Source organism: Mastomys coucha, unplaced genomic scaffold (genome assembly GCF_008632895.1).
Source record: "Mastomys coucha isolate ucsf_1 unplaced genomic scaffold, UCSF_Mcou_1 pScaffold16, whole genome shotgun sequence".
Classification (NCBI taxonomy): Eukaryota; Metazoa; Chordata; class Mammalia; order Rodentia; family Muridae; genus Mastomys; species Mastomys coucha.
The window spans coordinates 90,100,236-90,108,132 of record NW_022196898.1 but is presented as its reverse complement, the minus strand read 5'-3'; the positions used below and the strand labels follow the sequence as shown (position 1 = coordinate 90,108,132).

The 7,897-nt window shown below is 36.1% G+C and overlaps 1 protein-coding gene across 2 annotated transcripts in view; it reads left to right on the top strand.

Annotated features, from left to right (window-relative positions):
• The window catches only part of Pkn2 (protein kinase N2), a 97,610-nt gene that overhangs the window by 69,337 nt on the left and 20,376 nt on the right, over positions 1 to 7,897 (top strand). The gene's annotated exons all lie outside the window — the stretch shown is intronic.

Here is a 7,897-nt window from a genome sequence, read left to right as displayed (position 1 = left end):
TATATATATATATATATATATATATGTATACACACACACACATATATATGTGTGTGTGTCTTTAAGACATAGGAACATATCTGATTGCTGCAAATAGATGTAGTGTGCAGTAATTTGAAACTGTATAGTTTATATCAACTAAGAAATGTTGCAGTGGTGAAATCACATATTACAATATGTGTATGTGCTTTGGCCTTGTTTTGTATTCTTTTTTCTGTGTTGCCTCAGTTGGCTCAATCTTCAGTGTTCCTTCCTCATCCTGTACTCGGACTACAAAACCCAGCCATAGTGCTCAGCTATTGAATAATATACCATCTGTTTGTTTGTATATAGTGTAGTGAATTGTGTATTGATTGTATATTGAATAATATTCAACCTATTTACTACAGTGATTCTTCTGTCGCAAGATTTGTATACTTGGTTTTGAACAGAGCTCTTATACTTCATTTTCCCAGCTGTCATTGTGACAAAATGTCTCTCATGAATGATGTAAATAAGTAGACTTATACTGTGTCTGTATAACAGAAGGCAGCACATTCCAATCTGCAAAGAACTTTATTTTAGATTTAATCTATCCATTAGTCTAGGAGGAAAATACTTAGCTTTTATTGTATTTTGAGCTAAAATAATTAATAGTTTTTACTATTTAATATGGAGATCAGTGGTACCTAAGATATTTTAAAGTTATATATACTAATGAAAACATACATATGGTAGCTGTGGAAGTGCTGCCAATTACATCTAGCTTCTATCTGGAAGGGGTTTTTCTATTTTATCTGATTTATCTTCAAACTAAACATCCTGGTTCAGACTTTTATTGTCTGCCAGTTAACTTTTACAGATATACATATTCACTATTTTACTAATTTAACTAATCTCTGTACCTGAGCACCTGTCTGATCTTCAGCAAATGCTTTCATCCTAGAATTTATTCTCAGTTCAGAATTATTCAATCTTTATACTCTCCTATGTAATCAAATATTTATTGATTACTGTTGCATTCCAGGTGCAGATTGACAATGAACAACATAAACAAGTCTCTCAGGTTCTCTTAAGAAATTTATACTTTATTGGTTTTTCAGTATCTATCTCATTAGTTGCAGGCTTTACAATTACAACAGAGCTATCTATAATAGTCTACTACCTCGTTTCTAAGACATATCTTTATCCCAGTGATTTCATCTTAAAAGATAACAACTTTGCTAGACTGAGGTATTTGTGTTTCATGGTAGTATGCATGGAAAATTCCTATAAAGAAACCTGACCTTAGGGTTTATGTGAAGAATAAATGTGAGAGAGAAGAGATGAAGGGCATAAACATTGATAGGTATCTGTTCAAGAGATAGAAGCATAAGGTAGGGATAAAGGTGAAGCCAATTATGTGAGTAGGAATAGAAGAAAATGTATGTGGAAGCTGAAAGGCAGAGTGAATCTGAATCCACAGCAAGGAAATAGAAAAGAAAATGTTATCATAAGAGTTTGAAAATAATTATTTTGGAGAGGAGTAAGTTCTAGAGTTCCTCTGGTTAGAGCTCAGAAGTCAGTCCATCCATCTGTGAGACCATTCTTTGTATTTATACTGATCAGCTTCTATGTCCCAGGCATTTGATAGGAATATAGTTTACGGAGATACATAGCAACAGTGTAACTCACACGGTTAATATTCACTGGTTTTATATTCTATGCTGAGCATCATCCTCGATGCTGGAAGTAATTGGTCAAAGCAGTTTAGTTTTTTTAGAAGATAAATAGTAAGTAGAGTTTAAAATCTGCACAGAAGTATAGACTGTATTATAGGGGATCAGAAGTGACTGAAAAGAGCTATATATAACAAGGGATCAGAAAGGAGCTATGTAACAGCATCAGCTGTATTACAGGATCGGAAGTGAGAGACTATTGTACACAGAGGAAATTACACTTAACCTGAGGCCTGGTGTAGGAAAAAGTAGACACATTGCTAAGATCCAAAGAGTATTCTCAAAAAAGGAAACAAATAACTCCCAAACACAGGTGGAAGCTTGATGTGTTGCCAGCAAAACAAACAAACAAACAAACAAACCCTTGTGAGATAGAGGTATGGTGTGAAGTAAAACAGCAGAGGCAGAGAGGTGCTACATTACCAGTTAGTTAGTCTATGAGGTGGAAGGAAATAAGAGATCGTTTTGTTGTTGCTGTTGTCTTTGTTTTGTCTTGTTGGGTGTTTTGTTTTGTTTTGCTTTGTTTGGACAGGGTCCCACTTTTAGCTCAATTTGATCTCAAACATGTAGTCTTCTTGCCTCAGATTTCCAAGCAGTGCATTTTCTCCCAACCAGAATAATGTTTCTTTATCCTTAGTGAGGCTTTGAGATAAGGCTATTGATTTGAATCTAATAGAAAATATTATTTGAGTGATGGACAACTAAATAGTTGAATGTTTCTCTCCCTCTCTCACTCAAGTTTCTCCTGTAGTCTTGGCTGTACTGCTTCCTCCCAAATGCATGTACCACCACACCCAGCCACATCTCATCGTCTTTTATTTCAAAGTCTACTTAACATAAACAAAATTCTATTGTAGAAGTTTCATGCTTTGTGGAATGATCATAAGAAAGCTTAAGAAAGAGGCTAGGGATATGAGTCAGTTGCCAAACATTTGACTAGTATAAGTGTTTAAGAATATTAAAGGCTAGAGAGGTGACTCAGCTGTTAAGAGCGCATCCTACTCTTGGAGACCACATAAGTTTGGTTTCCAACACACAAATGTTTGTGGTCCCCAACTTCAGAGGGTCTAACACACTCTTTTGAACTCTACAGGTATTCTATGTACATGTGGCACACACATACACACACGCACACACCGTGCACACACAAGAAGAGAAAAAGAACATCAGATCCCAGATTTCTCATTTCTCTTACCATCTGCTAAATTTTCTATATCTTGGTTTTAAGTAAAGAAGTGTCTCTTTTTCCTGATAGTATCTATAATGAAGCTCCCCTCAGTTCCATTCCTTACTGTCCTGAAATCTTACTCCATTTCTTATCCCTCCTGTCACCTATATTAATCTCATTTTTTGTCACCTCTGATTTTTATTGCATGTGCTCACATTCTTCCCATTGTTTTAAAAAAAACTTTTTTGTTTTTTTTTGGGGGGGGGTTGTTTTTGTTTTTGTTGTTGTTGTTTTGCCTCTTTCTAGTTCTTTGGTAGGTTTCTATTTCACAGACAAAAATTTGAAAAAGGTATTCATGCTCACACACTAAACTGAACTCTCTATTATTGCTCTAAGTTCATAAAAAGACATGTAGTGTCCCGTATAATCCTCAGTAATAAGATGTGTACAGTCATTCTAATTGTTTTAGACAGCAGTGTGACCCTCAGTAATCTTATAAGATGTGCACAGCTATTCTAATTGTTTTATAGAGGAGTGTGATTTTGAGACTTTAAGTTACTTTTCACAGACCCCACAGCAAAAAAGTGGCAGAATTTATACAAACTTTTGCACAGAGCCAAGTCTTTCTGAGGGGAACACACCTGTGTTCTTTTTCACTATAATTAGCTAACTTGTTCTACATCTGCCTATCATTTACTAGAGTAGGTTTTCTTAATTGCAGATTATAGTAATAATAAAAACTAATGTGTTCTGAGATTAGTTTAGGTGCTATGCCTGTATTCCTATAATTCTCCCCAAATGTTTGATACTACTGGGCATGTTTTATAGATGAGCAAACCAAAGCTGAGAGTAGCTACAGTGACCTGTCCAAGTTTCCAAAAATGTATAGTGGAGCGAAGATGGAGCCTATTTATTATCCAAATGTTTATTGAGTTTGCATCTACATGATAATTATTAGTTTTAGTGCCCTTGCTTTTAACTGTACTTGCCTGATATGATTTAGCCCATGTACTCTCCTCCTATATATCAAACTTTTAGTGCTAGCTTATAGCTTTCAAAATAAAGACGTAATTTCTTTTCAGATCAAGCAAAGCTCTCATGGCCTGTGTTTGCCCTTTTATCCTTCTTTTCCTAATAACAGTATAAACTATTTGAAAACAAGACATAATCAGGTTCCTTCCTCATTTTTTTCTCCATCATATAAGACATTTTATGTTGTTATTCACAAGTATTAATAGGAATCATTTATACAAACCAATTCTAAAACAAATAAAATAGTTACTGGAAGGATGGCTCAGTAGTTAAGTATGCTTCCTGTTCTCTAAAGCACATGAGTTTGGTTTCTAGCATCACACTTAGCTGTTCACAATCACCTGTAACTTCAGTTCTAGGGAATCTTACAACATTTGTCTCTGAGGGCACCTATATACTTATACTATGTTTATATAAACCCCACACACACTCATACATACACACACATGAATAAAAATAAAAGTTAAGATTTATTTTTATTTATACATCTAAAAGCAGCTTTTCTCAGCCTTTATGCTTTTTATTTCACTTCATCCTAGCTTGAGGATACGACATTATAGATACACTGATCATAAATAGATTCCTGATAAACACACAGCAACTCTGGGGAGGAGGGGCAGATTTGATTTGAAATGTCTTGTTTCTTACATATTTTATCACAGCTCATACAACTAACTCTGATTTAATTCTCCATGTCACATATGTTATTAGAAAATCATTGCTCTAAGTCATTGTTAAGGCATTTTGAAATGTCTTTTCTATCTCTCTGGTCTTTAAATTTATACTTACCACTGGTATTCATCACTATAAGGGAAATGAAAAAAAAATTAGAAGTGTTTCTTACATTAAAGGTTCTAAGATTGACAGGTTAAAAAAATAAATCATTTGTAGCAAAGTAAAAAGCTACAAATTGTTTCTTGGAATCATAAAGCTGAATTCTACTCAACATGATATTAAATCTAAAATCTGAAAATAGATGAGTATATAATCCTGCTGGATAAGCAGAATAGATAAGAGGATTCTGAGCTAGAGTATAAAGTTGATGTTTAAATGTTTAAAGAAATAATAAAAGTGTTTAAAAACTTGAGTGATACTGGATAATAAACCAGATAGAGTTTTAAATGAGTGAAAGCATGGATGACCGGAAGCAGAGAGTAAAGTGTGATTGGTCATTAGTTGATGTTGATGGCTTCATTGCTCAGGCACGTGGAAGGAGAACTAATAGAACTTCCTATGAGTGGTGAGTGTAATGTTTAAAATTGAGAATGAGTTAAATGGCTCTGTAGCAGAACTAAAGAAGTTATATGGAGGATAACACAAAAAAAGTTTTTAAAGAATTATGACAGAGGTCAAGTCACATGGACAGAACAAGAAGGCCAACACACTAAGTTCAGAATGAAGGCATGTAGGGAAGCCATTGTTTAAATTTTCCAGAGTCAGTTATAATTATGAACTTCATATTTGAGAATGAGTAAGACACCTACCTCTAAAACGCAGAGAGAAGGTTGGAGTCAGTTGCAGCACTGCTATGACAAATGGATGTTAAATCTGGCCTTGATAGAGGGAGTTGTACTACCATTACGGGAAAAGCAGTAGGAAAGTCTACCCACCGGCTTTGTTTGGGAAATAGATTCAGGTTTAGAAGTGGGAACAAGTGTCCAGTCAGAAGACAGAACAATGAGTTTGGAATAAAAAGGAGACTGTGGGAGGAGAGAAGTGAAGTGACACATAACTTACAGTCCTACAAGGTGTAATAGTTCACTTGCCGTGGCTCACCTGCCATCCCACCCTTCTGTGGCACACTGACTTTTCAAGCATAAATCATGCCCTTAGATTGTTTGCTTGATATAAAAACTCCACGTTTTCCTCAGAAAATCACTAAAGAACAATAAATAGATAATTGTTACATGCACCCTAGTAGAAATTTCACCATTTCTTATCTCATGAATTTCGAAAACTGAATACTTTTTAACTTTAGCATAAATTAAACATCTTCCTTTTTGCCCTTTTTCTTTTTTAGCAGGGGAAATTCATTCTCTTTAACTTGTAGCTCTCAAAATTTGCCAGTTTTGTGTACCAGTATTTTTCTCATGATGTTTCTATGGGTCAAAACATAAAAATAAACAACTTTCCCACAGTTGTCGTCATTAGGAAGTGCTGGGTGAGGCATCCATGTAATACCAACATTCAGGGGGCTGAGGTAGGAGAGAGTTCAAGAACAGCCTGGGATATGCACAGTAAGAGCTGTCTCAGATACAAAACAATAAAGTAGTTATTAATTGGTATTTATACTTATGTCATAGAAAGTCAGTGTTGGGGGCACAAGTGTTAAATGCTTTTATTTAGCTCTCATTTAATTACAAGTAATAAATGGTATGTCTGTATATTGTTCAAAATATAGTTTTCCTTGGAATCAAATGAACCCTCATTTCTTCCACATGAATTTTTGTGGTTTTTGTTCTTGTTGAGAAGGAAGCTTGCTGAAGATATCATTGCAGCACGGTGGAGACACAGTGCTAGTAGTGAAACTGCATAGAGTGCATCTGGAAGCTCTCATGAGTTCCCTCAAAAGCAAAGGGATTCCCAAGCACAATAGGCTTCTCAACAAGTCATTCGGGACTTCATCCTTCCTCAAGCCAGTTCCTTTATGTTAGATGCACATCATTGTCTTTAAATTGTAATATAGTAAGTCTGTTACACTTCTGCCTCAGCTACACAGACAGCTGACTCTGGGCCTCTTGTCTTTTTTCTAATTATGTTCTAGCTACACAGACTCTTTATTCATACTCTGCAGTTTTCTTTGATTCTAAATTCAAATTCACAACTAAGCAAAGTGAAGCAGGAGCTCCTATAGTCAGCCCGTGTTGCCAGTTTGTATGTGACTCAGATCCTGTTGCCCAGCCCTTTTGAATTGTACTTTTACTTTATCCAGATGACATTTTTCCTGTCATTTACAATTTCCTGTAAGCTTTTGCTCTAGGCAGCTCACCTGTGGTTTCCGTTCTAGACTGTAGTGCATCTCTGTCTGGAAGCCATTGTTCTGGATGGGGTTTTGCAGCTCACATTCTGTCTCTATCCAACTTTCCTAAATGACACTAGATGTTAGAGGTTAAAGAAACCTGACAGTTCATGGATAAATTATACTGATGGTGTATCTGGGTCAGTTTGGGAAGTGTGTTCACAGGGAACAGTACAAAGTAACCAAAAGTAAAGGTTCTCGTCTCTGAAGCCTTGTAAAACTCCAAGAGACTTATCTTAGCTCTGTAATTTCACATTCCATACCAAATCTCAGATTTCTAATTTTTTTTCAGTTTGACCTACAGACTAGACACAGAGGAAAGACAAATCATTTATCAAGTTAGTTTTAATAGATTTGTTAGAATGAATAACTGAAAATGAAGTGAATAGGTCTACCTTCCACACAGTCCCACCACTTCATCCATGTGAAGAACAAACAGTAGTGACTCCATCACTGCCATTTGTACCCCTTCAATTGGCTTCATCTCTGCCTCAGATATCTTCTTGATCCTCAACAAGTCTTCCTGCTCAAAATAGTGGAGGAAGAGAGAACGCAGTAGACCTCCATTCCCCTGATTTGAAAAAAAAAAAATCTACATTATCAATTCTCAGCATGTTCTTCCAGTTTATTTCTAGAAAATAGTTCAAGATATTTCAACTTTGTGTGTGTATGTGCATGCATGGGTGCAGGTGATCTCAGGCGTGGGAACCTATGTATATCATGCAGACAGCAGAAGGGAAGGCCAGGGATCCTGTTCTATCCCATTCCACCTATGCTTTAGAGACAGGATTTGTCACTAAACGTGGAGCTCATCATATTTTAGCTATGCTGGCTGCCAAGTGGGCCCCATCAGTCTTCCTGTTAGCCTCCCAGCCTTAACACTGCAGTTACTGGCTCCCACAGCCACTTGACAGCTGAGTTCTTTGTGCTACAGGGCTCTTACCCACCGAGCCATTTCTCCAGCCCCTAAAATACTTACAC